Source organism: Lipotes vexillifer, unplaced genomic scaffold, assembly GCF_000442215.2.
Source record: "Lipotes vexillifer unplaced genomic scaffold, Lipotes_vexillifer_v1.1 scaffold100, whole genome shotgun sequence".
Taxonomy (NCBI): Eukaryota; Metazoa; Chordata; class Mammalia; order Artiodactyla; family Lipotidae; genus Lipotes; species Lipotes vexillifer.
In genome coordinates, this window is record NW_006774075.1 from 4,942,514 (window position 1) to 4,959,086 (window position 16,573).

Consider the following 16,573-nt stretch of genomic DNA (forward strand, 5'->3'; position numbering starts at 1 on the left):
TCTATCTATCTGTGATGTGTATACCTTGGTTATGGCATCAACAGAAAAAAAACCATCCAGGACATAAATCTGAAAACATCCTTGGCTTCCTTTCTCTTCTGTAAATCAATTCTGATGTGTCATTTGTATCATTTGAATATGTCCTTTCCACTACATTCCCTACAAATACTGTCTTAAGTCAGGTGCTTTACCAATTTTCACCAAGGTTTTATAATAATAGTCAGGGCTGGCTGCTCCCCACCAATTTCATCCACTCAATCACTACTAGCATGAACATCTATATCTGGATGTCTCAGAATCAAATTATACTCAATATATTTCAAACTAAATTCACAACTCACCTCTCTCTCAAAAATGGTGCCTTCTCAATTCCCTCCATTTTAAATGACATCCTAATCAAACTGGTTATGCAAGCCAGGGACCTTGGGGAGCAGTGTGCTGGCACCACCTCTCTACTGACTTGTGAGAGTCAATGGTGCATATTTCTCCCAATTCCAAATCGGTGACATCATGCTGATATGTTGAAGTTCGCCTTAATGGGAATATTTATACCATGGAAATTGGCAAATCGTACAATTTCAGCACTTACTATTTTTATTTTTTATCAGGGAGCCAGTTTACCAGCACATTCCTGGGGGCATTCACCATGACAGTTATTCTCCTTTTCCAATTCATCTCAAATATGTCAGGGTTTTATAGATGTTTAACTTATCTCATGTCAGTTTATTCTTTTAATTCTATGTCCATTTATACTCAAGGTGTATCACTGAAATAATTTCCTCAAAATTTTTATCTTTTCTTCCTTGGAATATGCCTACAACACTGCTATTAAAGTGATCTTTCTGTAATGAAAATCTGATTATATAATTCTTCTATTTAACATTAACAGGAGCTCCAAAATACTAGAAAATAAAATACCAATTCCTACGCATGTTGTGGAGGCCATTTGTACTCTCTATGGTCTTTACTGATCTCTCTAAAACACTATCCTCCTGCTTGGTGTCAGGTATCCAAATGCTATGCCTGTAGAATTATTTTCAACTCCTCCCTCAGACTCAAGCAGTCTTCTCATATCATTTCAAATGCTGTTCATTCTCATTTTAGTACCCATTTTGCAAGCTCAAAATGGCCTGCCTATCCAAAATCCAACTGTAAAATCTCATCTGGTAAACTATTCCAGATTTTTTCACTTATGCTCATTTCAATCTTGTCCTATAAATAAAACTTCTATTACTACTAATGTAATGCTTTGTAACATGAAAGCACACACATTCACATTTTTTAATTCATTTTTGTATTCTTGGGTTCTGGCTTAACCTTGGTGACTGTCTTACACATGACAATCATCAACATGAAAAATGTCAGTCTAAATGACAGAGATCTCTCTTTTTTTTTTTTTGCGGTACGCGGGCCTCTCACTGTCGTGGCCTCTCCCAATGAGGAGCACAGGCTCCGGACGCGCAGGCTCAGCGGCCATGGCTCACGGGCCCAGCCGCTCCGCGGCATGTGGGATCTTCCCGGACCGGGGCACAAACCCGTGTGTCCTACATCGGCAGGCGGACTCTCAACCACTGTGCCACCAGGGAAGCCCCAGAGATCTCTTTTGCTCCTTTTTTCACTTCAAGTCAGGGGACATTTCCTGTGTGTCTTCTGTGCACCAAGAACTGTGAATATTGGTTTTAGATCCTTCATGATGTGTGTACTTGTAGCGCTGTTATATGATTAAAAGGATTAATGTTTGTCATGTGTGGGTGTGTAAGTAGCTTTCTTCTAAGAATTATAGCAACAGGTTTGACCTGTAGACAATATTGTTTAGTTTTAAAGATAGTGTCTAGGCTTGATAGGGCACATACTGTGCCAATGAATTTAGGAATTATGGCTAACATATTCATTGCACTTACATCTATCTATCTATCTATCTATCTACCTATCTATCTATCTATCATCTACCTAGTTTATATTACAAAGGAGAATTTTAACTGCTAAGTGCATATGTGTGAATTCATTTAGTTTCATAGTATTATCATCCACTTTCTACAAGTGAATTAACTAGACAGAAATTAAGCAAACTTTACAACATCACACAGGAAATACATGGAGAAAACAGAATATAAACCTAGGCAGTTTGGCTCCAGAGTATCTGCTTTTAACTGCTATTTATTGATTCAGTTACTAATTGATAAAATATCCAGACATTAAGGAAAAAAGTACAAAGATGGGTCTTCCTTTAAATTTTTAAATCACCTCAAACTTTTGTTTTCTGCTTTGTAAACATAAAACCAATTTTTTGGTGGGATTAAAGGAAGCATCGTGGTGCCTGAGTCAACTCTTTAGTATACCTCCTGATGGAAAAACAGGTGTTACTAAGGAGAAGCATGTGTGTGTAAGAGAGTATATTTATGGAACACATCAGAGATTAAACATAATTATTTTTTTCAGAAATTATATGAAATTGGGGGACATCAAACTTAAGCAAATAGTGTTTAATTATTTTAAATTAAACTTTGTTGAACAAGACAAAAAGGAAAAAGATAATTTTAACATATACCAATTATTTTCACTTTATGGAAGTCTAAATAAATTCAATTCTTTGGAAGAAAAATGTTTTTCTTTGTAGATCAGTGCAGCACATTCCTAAATCGGAAATAGTTTGTTCTGAAAATAGTGTTAGTAAGATATTTTAAATGCACTGTTTAAACATGTGGACTTTGCTGATTTTATATTTGAAATAAGGCACAGCTCATGCAAAATATTAATTGATTTATAGCTAGCTCAATTGACTGTGATTTCATGCAGCGCAAATGTACTTACAGTAAGTGTTATGACCTCCCAGGGAAGGGAGCAAAGCAGCATTGAGCAAAACAGCCACTGGAAAAGTATTAACCAATTTCTGCCTAGCTTCTAATGTGTCTGAAGGGAGCTTTTGTTGTGTAGATTATCTTGCTGCTTTTGCTATCATGTCGGATTTTAGCCAGGCTTATAATATTTTCCAATTACGGGGGAGAAAAAAAAGATGAATAAATGGGACTGTAAAATATTAAGATATGATCACAGACTAGGAAAGAGAAGAGAGGCAGGAGGCCAACCAAATCCCATTTATATACCATGTCAGTCTGCTCTTCCCTTATGTGCTTTACTACCAAATTCCTTCACTTTCTCTCTTCTCTCTTCACCATCCCTCAGCTGGCTGGGCTGAAAAGATAAGGACCCATTTCCTTAGGGGAATCAATTCTTGTAACAGTTAATAAACCCACTAAGTGCTGAAGCACCCAAGGTAAGGCACCCGTAGATCTGGAAAGAACAACCTGCCTCACAAGAACCATGGCTTCCCAGAGACATTTGGAAGTTTATTGATTTCAAGAGAATTGAAATCTCGGACATACGTGCTGTTTTCTCTGAGGAGTTTATCAGAGCACTATGACGTTTTTGGCTCTGTGTCTCTTTGGGTAACAGAGAGTCATTGTCACGGTTTAAACATTGTGCTGGGAAAGCAAAATCACGGAGGGATTTTAAGAAATCTGAACTTCATCTCTTTTATGGAAATGTTCCCATTATAAATAGTGACAAACTTATGCTGATAATTATCTCTTTTATCTTGTCTCTTCTCTGGTTTTTATGGCCCCAGAACGTGTCTGACTCACCTTTATATCTCTTTTTAAGTCCTAAAAGGGTGTCCTGCCTTTTGTAGGTTCTCAATATGGAAAGAAAATAGTTCCCTAAAATCCATGTGGCTTTTGAAATATTTTGATAAGAAGCACCAAAATACCAACTTAGAAATGTACTTAAAATCAACTTCTGAATCTTTATTTTTTAATTTGTTTTTTAAACTAATATCAAGCCCACATAATGTGTCTAGCATTCTTGATTACTTTCCTTAAAAAGTTATTTTGCATTCGGACTACCTTGAAATATTCTTGCCAGTCTCAATATCATTTTAAAAAATGTTGTTGGCTGTGCGACTTGTGGGATCTTAGTTCCCCGACCAGGGGTTGAACCCAGGCCCATGGCAGTGAAAGCCCAGAGCCTTAACCACAGGGCTGCCAGGGAATTCCCTCATTATCATTTTTAAAGTGAAGAAATGAAGTACTCAAAAATTAAATTCTTTTAATGGTGAACAATAGAATTCTAACCCAGCAAACTGGAAACCAAGATTAGAGTTTTTCCACTATACTATGCCTAGATCATTTTTTTTTCAAATATTTAATTTTAAAAACCAACAAACAATCATATCAAAGAAAGAATTCTGCTTTTTAAAATTTTCATTATATGCATATATATTTTAAATTTCAGAATAAGAAAAAAATATTTGTGTGAATAATACAAGTGATGACAAGGGGATATGGGACTTAAAATGGTTTTAAAGAATTTGGGGATGTGTGACTCATTCTAAAAGCATACCACGTAGAAAGCAGAAAACTATAGTGAAAATTATCAAAAATCTGCTATCATTAGAGAATTTGTTGTGAGTGCTATCTGGCAAGTTTAAAGGTGTCAGGCCAAATTCTGATTTAGAGTAAGAAGTACATGTTTGCTTATCTGTTTGATAATTGGTTAATTGAATCAAACTTTCTTGACAATCCTAACTTAGGAAGAGACATGCCATATATTTTTGAGAATGTTTTAAGTTTATATTTTACAAATTTTAATTAATTTAAATCTGTTGAGTGGTTACATTTTTAATGTGCATATTTATAGGCAATTCTAGACATTGTAATGATATTTTGGCAAAACTTAACAAACGAAGTTATCATTTGCATGAGGATTACTGTGGATGTATCTATAAGTTTAAAAAAATTGTCTCAGGGGTTGCACTGACTGCAGTTAGAAAGATGTGCTTTATTTTCAGAGCAAGCAGGCAAGAGGAATTTTTTTTTTTTCACACTATGGTTTATGATGTCCATTGGGTTGATCTTGACACAGATTCTCCAACCTCTGTCACCTTTACTGTCTCTTCAATAGAAAATGAGATAGATGGAATAGTTTAAGATAGGATAGATAGGATAGACCAGGATGGGTGGAAAATAATAGGGTAAACTAGACTGGGATAAAATAGAATAAAAATACAGAAGTAGGGCTTCCCTGGTGGCGCAATGGTTGAGAGTCCGCCTGCCGATGCAGGGGATACGGGTTTGTGCCCCGGTCCGGGAAGATCCCACATGCCACGGAGCGGCTGGGCTCGTGGGCCATGGCCGCTGAGCCTGCGCGTCCAGAGCCTGTGCTCCGCAACGGGAGAGGCCACAACAGTGAGAGGCCCGCGTACCGCAAAAAAAAAAAAAAAAAAAAAAAAGGAAAAAAGAAAAAAAATATATATAGAAGTTTATTTTAACTAATTCTTTTAACTAGTTTTAATTTCAAGTTGGAAGTAGTGACCAGATAATTTAAAGGATAACCATTATTGACAGGACGTATAGAAAAGAGGTTTAATAGAACGCTCTCAGATGGGGGCTTATTGTTTTTCATATTCTCATTTCTCATCTCCTTATAGTATAGGGTCTTGTTATTGGGTTAGCAATTTTTTCTGGATACTTCCTTTCTACTTTTAGACTGCTTCTTGCAAAAACCTTTTGAAGATTACATCTCCTAATAATACTGATTCCATCCCATCCTCACCACTTTTCCTTCATACCCTTTGGTACCTGGATCATAGGTTAACTTCAACCCTTCAGTTTTGGGGTTTTTTTTTTGCGGTACACGGGCCTATCACTGTTGTGGCCTCTCCCGTTGCGGAGCACAGGCTCTGGACGCGCAGGCTCAGCGGCCTTGGCTCACGGGCCTAGCCGCTCCGCAGCACGTGGGATCTTTGCAGATCGGGGCACGAACCCGTGTGCCCTGCATCGGCAGGCGGACTCTCAACCCCCGCGCCACCAGGGAAGCCCCAACCCTTCGTTGTAATGATTGGCAACATTAAGAGGTACGCAAAGGCACCACCTTTGAAAGTATGGCTTTTCTTAACCTTTTCTTTTTACCCGCTTCTGCTCTTTTCTACTCAAGCAATCTGTTCTTAGGATAACATCCTAAACTATCTCACTATCTGAAGATGTAACATCTTTCATACCTCAAAATCTGATATTCCTCTGACTAATTCTAAATAACTACTCTTTCAAAGTCCCCATACTCCTCCTACTAAAGTTGGTGCTCAGCTTAACATTACCAAAATAGCACTTTAATTTCCTGTTTTTAACTATTATAAAAATCCATCTGACTTCATTTTCCTTCCAATTTAACCTAGAAAGTCTGCTAGTCATTTCAATGATATTCTCACTAGCATCCTTTATTCTTATATTTTTAAGTGTGTGTATTTTTTATGTGCAGCCTCTAAATTGCCAGTGCTATGTCAACCAAACACAATTGTTTTCTGTGATGCAAGGATGAGGCCTGTCTAAAAATAACCCTATTGCTCACTCAAGGTTTATTGGAAGAGTGAACTATCAATACTCCTTCTTCAAGCAAAAGAGCTGCACTCAAGCTAGATTTTCCACGGGGTCAATGTTTTTCTCCTCCTCACAGATGACGGGAGAATTTTCCATGCACCCTGGTCTCTACATACTGAATGCCTGGCTTCCTCAGATAACTCCTGGAAATAGCTGCTCCCAAACTCAGATTCTTGTCACCACAATGATAATTTTATTTCCAAACTTTATTCACAAATAGAAAAAGCAAAAGCATACGGATGTTATATGATGTTTCTAATATCTATATTTATCCCTATTATTTTGAAAGTAGACACAAGTTTTCTGGGGCAGAGAGAGATTATTACTGTTACACCAATAACCACATTGATTTCTCCTTGGCTCAATTTTTCTCTCTTCTAGAGCATTGTGATGAGAGCCGGATGTCACCCTACATGAGCCTGGTGCCCTCAATGTATTGACTGTGAAGAATTAATCTTTCACACATTTTTTCCTGGGGTTCCTACTGCTGCATATCTGATACTTTTCACTGGCTAGTCTCTGAACATTGCTCAGCAAATATTTTGCTCAGCTTTAACCAACTGCATTCCTGATTCTCTATAATGTCTGCTTTATAAGTCTAAAATCCTCTAAATTTCAACACTATTTCAGCTTAATAAATTCCTTCCCGAACTTCCCTGGTGGTACAGTGGTTAAGAATCTGCCTGGCAATGTAGGATTGCCGCCTGGCAATGTAGGATCAAACCAGGGTTTGATCCCTGGTCCGGGAATATCCCACATGCCCTGGGGCAACTAAGCCCATGCGCCACAACTACTGAGCCCACGCTTTAGAGCCCACAAGCCACAACTACTGAAGCCCACGTGCTCTAGAGCCCATGGTCTGCAGCGAGAGAAGCCACCGCAGGGAGAAGCCTGCTCACCACAACGAAGAGTAGCCCCTGCTTGCCACAACTAGAGAAAGCCCGCACTCAGCAAAGAAGACCCAGCACAGCCAAAAAGGAAAGAAAAAAAAAATCCTTCCCTTTTTTATTACACACATACATACACACTTATCAATACATACCCTTACTTCTCCATTCCTTTATCATTACTCAGCTCTAACATTAAGCCTTCCACTGTCCCCTTGATCCTAATTCCAGCTACCTAGCCCATGAGCATTGCAATAAAGACCAAAATATTTTTGTTCCAACAAAATTGCATTTAAATATCCTTTCTGCGATGTGTTAGCTATGTGATCTTGGTCATATAATAAATGTTTCCGTTTCCTCTTTGGAAAACTGAAAGTACTAATAAGTACTCTGGAGGAAGATTAAAAGAGATAAAATATGTAAAGTGCATGTCCTTCACTTACCTTAACCCTATCAAAAAAAAAAAGTCTTTTTTTTTTTTTTTTTTTTGCGGTATGCAGGCCTCTCACTGTTGTGGCCTCTCCCGTTGCAGAGCACAGGCTCCGGACGCGCAGGCTTAGCGGCCATGGCTCACAGGCCCAGATGCCCCGCGGTATGTGGGATCTTCCCGGACCGGGGCATGAGCCCGTGTCCCCTGCATCGGCAGGCGGACTCTCAACCACTGCGCCACCAGGGAAGCCCAAAAGTCTTATTTTTAATAGATAATTCTTTGGCTCACAACACTCTCCAGTTGTATAATTCCTTCCTTTCTGTCTTTTCTTTCATTGCTAAACCCCTGAAATCCTAGTATTTATTTGCTTATTGTGCTCACTGCACTCATGGCCTCATCTCCAATTGTTTCCTCCTTTTCCCATCGTTTTGTGCTCAGTCTTGACTTTCTAATGACTGTTAGATGTGACCTCATCTCAGTTCACATTCTATTTTGCCATATTGTAATATTTACAAACATTGACCACATTGTCTTAAAATCTTCCTTTCCCAAGTTTTCTAAGACCATTTTCTTTTCTAACTCTTCATCTACTTCTCTGAGCTCTCTTTGCTATTCTCTTTTGTTAGCTACATCCCCTTGTGTATGTGTGTCCCCTGGAAGTATTATTGTCCTTGTTTGTCCCTTGTTGTAGTCGATGTCTGTGAGCTAATCACTAAGGACAAGGACTTCTCTTTCGTAACTTGAAAATGTCCCTGCATGCACTTTGTTTTGTTGGGTTGGTTTGCCCATGTGGTAAACTATTGGTTTTACCATCATTTTCAACCCTAACTAGATAACCCAAAATCAAATGTATAATCTAATAAAACTCTTTTATCAAAGGATTTCTTGTGTACCCCAACTATATAAAGAAATAAAAAGGGGAGAAAAGAAAAAATAAACAGTAAAGGAGAAAACAAGCATAGTTCTACAATTCTATAGTTTAGTCTCTGAATCCTCTGATTTTGCTGTGTGTGTGTGTTTGTTTTGTAAAATTGCAAGAAAAAGAGGCTATACTCTTCATGATGTTCATAATACCTTAAACCTTTATCCTCACAAATTCTTCTGAAAAGGCTCTGTGTGTTCTTAAGATATTAAAATAACACTCTACTATTCACTACAAGAGCAAAATGAGTATGTAGGAAAGAAAAAAAGGACATTTTTTTATTTGACTTTTCCTGAATAAAAAAAGTCTCTAAAATGTCACAAGCACATAAATGCATATCCCTGACTCTGAAGAGATCTAATTCATTGTTCCCACAATTTGCATCTATTTGACTAGTTTTATGAATCCTTAATTAAGACTTTGTTCACAAAAAGTAATATTTGGCAAATCTAATTACTTCTTGATTTAACTTAAAAAAAAAAAAAATTCTTTCCTCTGTTTTCTCTCTCTTACTTTTTCTCACACCTGAACTTCCACCTTCATATTACAGAACCGGTATTGCCTAAAATTTACCTCTTCTACTAAAACTGTCTTTTCCCACTTCAACATCTTGTGCCTCACTTCCAGCCACTCTGCATTTTATCTGGTGCTCTGCTCCATGGTCCTTCTGTGACTCTGGCCTGCCTCTCCAACAGCTTCCATGGGGTAGCTCATAGCTTCTCTCCCTCCTCCCACACACAGCCACCTCCTGGCACAATCTTCCCTTAAGTACTCAGTGCTGCTGCTTAGAAACAGAAACTTATACAGTGAATAAAAACTACAATACAAATCTTACAGCCACGAAGTATAGGATATATCAGATATTCAGAATGCAATAGTATTTAATTTTTTTAAAAGCCTTCAGAAGAGGTTAGACTTGTATCTTTAGCTAAGAATGAGATAAAGGGAGACGTCACATTTGAGATGGCTTTGCTACAGTTCTTTTTGTTACCAAAAGCGGGTTCCGGCTGCTCACCACTCAGAAGCCAAAAAAAGAGGCAAGATTGGTGGAAAGGAAAGTTTGCTTTATTTTGGAGGCTGGCAACTGGGATGGGAGTGGGGAGGGTAGACTCATGTCCAATGGCCGACTCCCGACCCCCCCACCCCGCACAATCAGGGGGCAAGAGCTTTTATAGATGGAGGAAAGGGGCTACACGCAGAAACAGCACAGTCAGCTCTGACAAGTCGTCTTGAAATTGGTCATGCAGTGGTCTGACCAGCGTCATCTTGATTGTTTTAACTACAGTTAGTCTTCATTTCCAGAGGTGGTTTGTTCTCACTTCTTTGAGTCTAGTTCTCAGAATTGTGGCAGCTTAGGTCATGGCTACAGTCTGGTCATCATGTAGTTAACTTCCTCCACTTGATGGGGGTTTCAGTATCTACAAGACAAAGACAGCTCGCAGGATATGGCTCAGGATATTATCTATAACCCTTGAGAAGAAACTAAAGGCCCCCGTCTTTGTTTCATGACTATTATTATTTGGTCTCGTTTGCCCATTTTCCTTTGCTTCTGCATTTTCTCAGTTCTCTGATTAAGCTTATTCTTTGGCTGAAGTTTTTCTACAGACCAAAGGCAGGCAGAGGACATGGGGTAGGGGGAGGACCATAGGGTCCTGCTTTGTTTAATTTTCTCTGTCTGAAATGACTTTTCCTTAGATATCTATTTGGTTCATTCCTTCATTTCCTTCACCTATTTGCTCAAATCTTAACTTGTCAATGAGATCCACTCTGACTGCTCTGTTTAACACTTCACCCTGTTCCAGTTGCCCCCTCTGGCATTCTGGATTATCTCCACCTTGCTCTAATTTTTTTTTTTTAATTTTCCCCATAGGACTTAAAATCTTATAATATATTAGATCATCAATGTACTATATTTTTCATTCTTATTTTAAAGTCTTTACTATAAAACTTAGCTCAAGCAAAGCAGACATTTTTGTTTTGTTGGATCCCAAACACGAAAAGCCTGGAAATAGTGGACACTTAAAAAATATTCTAACAATGAATGTAAAGAAGGAAGGAAAGAGGAAGAAACCTAGGGAGGGAGAGAAGGATAGAAGGAAGGAATGAAGAAAGGATAGCAATTATAAGCCAAATAAATGAGTCATTTTCCTCTCTCTGCAACTTTAATGCATATTTATCTCAGTTCACTTCAACAAGTGTTTGCTGAGTACCACCATAATTTAGGTATTACTGAGTGTCACACTACCTAGATAAATGATATATTCATCCTCAGTTAAAGAAGCTTGTAATGATTTTGGAGTACCACTGTCTCTTTATAATGCATTAAAGTATTATAGATGTTGGAATATTGTGTGGTGGAAATGCTATGATAAATTTTCACTTTAACCCATCCTAGTTGCTTCTAGATAATACAGTGGCTGGGATGGCAGTGCTGTGAGAAGTGCAACAACAGAGACAAGGAGACCAGTTAGGAGGCTTACGCAATCTTCAGGTTAAGGAAGATGTGTGTCTGAACTAGAGCAGTAGTAGTAGTGACAGGAAGAAAAGGGTGGATTTCTGAAGTATTTAGGAGATAAAATCAGAGGAACAGGGTGAATGATTAAGGATGAGAGATTTGCTGGTAGTAAGTCATGGATTTACAAATAAGCAAATTAAATCAATTCGTCATTGTGGCAACCATGATTTAATACTGTTACATGGAGTAGAAGGGATAAACACAATCCAGTGATCAGAGCGAAAGCATCAGGAGAACATGATACAGAGAAATCCCAGTTTAGAATGTTCCTAGTGCTTCTAGCCACTGAAAGTTAACTGATGCTATCAAAACCAGGCATTGTGAAGGAATCAGGGGAAGTGTCAGCTCAAAGCACCAACAGTTATTCAGTTTTGTTTTATGTTTATGTATTTCATTTACTCTAAGACAAATTACTAACATTTAAAAAAAATTCCCAGAATGATAAGAAAGGTTGAATATGCCAATTCAACCCATTTTCCATGAGACCAAAGACCTTGGGAAATAATTTGGAAAAAAAATGCATGAAAATTCTTGCACCTGTTTAAAACAAGAATGCCATTGAAAGGTTCAACACATTAACTTACACAATTTAACACATGTCTATTAGTGACATAGCGCATAATTCATCACTCCATGAGAATGGGCATATCTCCATGTTTGCTTCTCTGGCCCTAGCATCTAGCTCAGGTCTTGGCAGTGATAGGATCTCAATAAATCTTCTTCTGATGGCTGAATAAATGAATGAGTAGAAAGATTATTAACAACGTGGATTTTGGAATCAGAGGGAAATGTTTTAAATCCTAGAACTGCCAACTACTAGCTGAGACAGCTGCTTTATTTTCTAAGCTCAGTGTCCTCATGTGTAAAATGGAAAAAATAATAACTCTGCCTCACAGGGTTGCTGACATTTAAAGATAATAATCAATTATTATTTAAAATGCTTAGCACAGTGACTACAATGTAGTGGGTGTTCAATAAATATTAATAATTATTATGTTTCCGTTTGTGTGCCAGGTAGATTTTTAAGCCACAAATAAATTTGAATTTTTAAGGCAGCCTTCAAAAATGGTTACCATGGGCTTCCCTGGTGGCGCAGGGGTTGAGAGTCCGCCTGCCGGTGCAGGGGACGCGGGTTCGTGCCCCAGTCCGGGAGGACCCCCATGCCGCGGAGCGGCTAGGCCCGTGAGCCATGGCCACTGAGCCTGCGCGCCCAGATCCTGTACTCCGCAACGCGAGAGGCCACAACAGTGAGAGGCCTGCGTACTGCAAAAAACAAACAAACAAACAAAAACGGCTACCATTGCATACTTAGTAAGCCAGAGGGCAAGTCCCTTTAATGGAGTGTCCGTGAAGAAAACACATCTTCAACTCCTATTCCTATAAATCTTCAGTTGCATCATTTCACCATTTTTTCTCTTTTTGACTTCTTGTAATCAGGGTAAGAAATATGTCATATAATGAAATGTTTAAATATGAAATTATTTGCCTTATAGTGGAAAGTGCTGAGAAGTGACCAGTCATTTTTTAAAAATATTTTGTTCTTTTAGAGAATGTGGTTGAATGATATTTATGCAAGAAATATATTCAATAGCTTCTACAAACTTAGAGGTGTCTTAGAAGTGTAATACAAGTTTCACTGTACTCCCTAGAAGTTGATGGGATCCCACATAGCAAATGTGAGTTCAATATTCTTTAGGAAAGTTCCACAATCCCAATAAACCTAGAACACATTAGAGCTGTTAATGAGATGGGTTAAAATCTGCATGATCAGGTACCGTCTTCCTTTTAAAAAGTCATATTTATTAATAAGGCAGGTCTGGAGGAGAACATAAGAGAATCTAGTGTTAGACTCACTGACCACCTGGTGGCTCAAGTACAAGATCTAGACCAAGAAATATAAGAAGCACTAAAGAGCTCTGGTAAAGTGAATGAAACCTAGCAACCAAAATGGACTCATAAGAACAAATCCTACTTATTTTATTCATTCATCCATTCAAGCACTTTTTTATGTGGTCTGTCACGCCACCCATACTAATTAAATGCCGAATAAGTGTCAGACCTTTTGCTAGATACTGTCAATGGTAGGTAACGGTTAAGAGGTCTTCTATCCAACTAACAAATTAATGCAGTCATCCAGCTAACTTGACTCTTCTGTGAAGTTATTAATAATTAGAGCTACTGATTACTAGTGTTAGCTACATGACTAAATTCTTAATTCTGATAAGCAATAGTTTTGTTTTTGCCAAAAATAAATAAAAAATACATGATATACTGAGAACAGATACTCAGGCAGCAGAGAATTCCCTCTGAGTGCTATGAAAGATATTCTAAATAAATAAATACATACATACATACATAAATAGAGTAGGGAAATGATTTATGTTTAGGAGGTGTTGCCTAAAAGCAGGGAAACTTTCCTAAAAGACTTTCCTTAAAATTCCTTTTGCTACTATGGATTATTGATTTGAAAACTTGACATTAGCACTCCTGTTGAATATTTTTTTAAGGTAGTGTTTTGCCAAGAATTCTAAGGAAGAGTACTAAGGCCAGCCATGCATATTGCAACAATTGATATTTATAATTCCCACTCAGGCTTCAACTGTACGTAGGAAAACATTCTTATCTATCAGATTATTATTCTGTCCTTCACTGCTAGACATGGGGTTCAGAATTACAATCCCTCTTAACCCCGCAAAATTAAAGATAAATCCTATTTGTCTCTCAGTTCAATAAATAGAAGAGCTAACTATGTTATTGATATAATCCACCATTAATTTTGGTGATATCTCATCAAGGTAAATGAGCTTATATATTTAATGTAGAGAACCATGTAAAATTCACTGTTCAATACTTAAAAAATTAATACTAAATGCAATTTTTCATTAACTGAATACTTCAATAGTATGTTACTGTGTGTGTGTGTGTGTGTGTGTGTGTGTGTGTGTGTGTGTGTTTAAGGTTAGAATGAAGGTCAGAAGCAATGACTTTACTAAAATGTTTGTAATTTTTATATAAGCCATAAGTCTACGATTATTTGAAAGACATAAGAAAAATGACTTGGATAATATATGCAAATTCTCTTGCCCTTCTTGGAGAAAAGATAAAATGTAAAGCCTGGAATTAATTCTTTCAAGCATTAAGTTTCCTACATAACTAACATTTTAGTGCTAAAATGTATTTACTCCTATAAAACATTATTGTCTAAATGAAAGAATAAGTATTTAAATTATAAATCAAATACCAAATTTCTGTGATTAATATTCAGCAATGTCTAAGATAAATTTTGACAAAGCGGGTGGACAATAATCAGAAAACAAATCTATTGTATAACTTCATTCTTGAAACCAATGAAATATTAGGAATTCAAGTTACATTTCAAAGTGGGGGTGGGGCGGGTACTGCACATTTATAGTCAATTTACCAGTCAATCAATGTGTATGTGTTACATATATTCTATGTCATGTTTGTCAAAGTAGAGGCCAAAAACTGCCTAAATCAATGGCCAAGTTTGTAGTGAAGGGTCAGATTCATCTATTTCATTCTCAGGTATGCGATCTTAGAAGGAACAATATTCATAAACTACTTATGCATGATATATAGTTTTGTTCCTCCTTAATAAATGTATTTCAAATAGAAATTGTAGCTATTTTAGTAACATTTACTCTAAACTCTAGACCCTTGAAAAACATGCAGAGAGGTTATCAACTAGTGGGAGAAATTATAAAACAAAGCTTAGAAGAAACTCTGTTTGTCTGCTTGGAGGTTCAGGTAATGTAAGTCTGTGTTAGCTTAGATATACATTACAATAGAAGAATACAAGTATTAGATATTGGAAAAACTAGTTTAATTAGCAATTCCAGGTGAAGGTGCCTGATAATCTACATATCTTATGTGTATCTGATGTAATACTGATGAATAATCAACTCTGAGAAGCCCTGATGTGACAAAACTTTGATAAGATCTGACCACTGAATAGAATGCTATTACCATCTAGTTGTGTAACCCTTGCACAAAAGCTACTTAACTGTTGTGGGCCTTAGTTTATTTATCTATTAAATTGGAGTGTTTCACTAAAAATTATCTTCAAATATCTCTCAATACTTAAACGGGTTATGAAAACAATTTCGTGTATTGTGACAAACGTTGTTAAGAATAAGATAGAGTTGAATAAAAGGGAAAATATCATAAGGCGTCGCACATTCTAAAGGTAAATGCTACATCATGAAACTTTATTTTGGTTGTGTGTAAATAAGTACACTGGGGTATGATTTTGTTTACAGTGAGTTATGGTCAAAAATTTCAAAAACACTTGACTAGATGATTTCTAAAATTCCTTTCATTTGAAAATATTAAAAATATAGTATTTCTATCCCTGGGCTAAGGACTTCAAGTGCAGAATCACCAAAGGGTTTAAAGAGGAAAATCAATCTACATATCTTTTCTATATCTGACATGTATTATAATAAATCAAGTAGAAAACTGCAAAAATTAGATGATTAAAAAATTGCCCAGTTCAAGATCAATATATTTCTCTATGCTAGAAGTAACAAATGAAAAGACATCTAGGGAATAAATAGTATCTATTTTAATGGTAAATGAAATATGAAACATTCATTAATACACAGGGCATTATATAGATATTATTTAAATAAAATAACTGTTTTAAAAAGAAAATAGAACAAAAAAATACTTAGGAAAATATGAAAATGTCTAGTTCAAATTATATTAGAACATGAATGAGTCAACAATCATTCAAATATTACGTCAGAAATCAGTGGAACAGAAAGTCAGGAAAGAAACACATAACACATACACAAATATACACACAGATATACAATTTAATAAAGAATATATTATACAACTCTGAAGCAGTGATTCTCGGCCTTAGCTGCACATTGTAATCACCTGGGGAGCTTTAAAAAGTACTGATGTCTGGATGCCAACCCCAGAGATTCCAGTTTAATTGCTCTGGGTTGTGGCTTAGGTATTGGGAATTTTAAGACCTCCCCAACTAATTACATATAATATTCAACCAAAGTTAAGAATTATTGCTTAAAGGAATTGACGCCTTTATTTACAATCACACATCAGAATTTGAACTTTGACAACAAACCCTCCAGGTGCATAAAATGAACTAGATCACATATTCTAATTCATCTTGATGGTCACTTTCATGGATTTTTCTCTCCCCAGTTGTCATTATCAATTATAACTTCTAAGCATAGTTGAGACAAATCAGAGTTTAAAAAATTTCATTACTTTGATATATAATGGAGGAGAACAAAGAAATTCAAATAATACATAAAATATATATATATATTTCAAGGAGAGGTTTTTTGAATCACCTATATTTAACTTGTAACTAAAGCCCATAAGCTTAGTCCTATT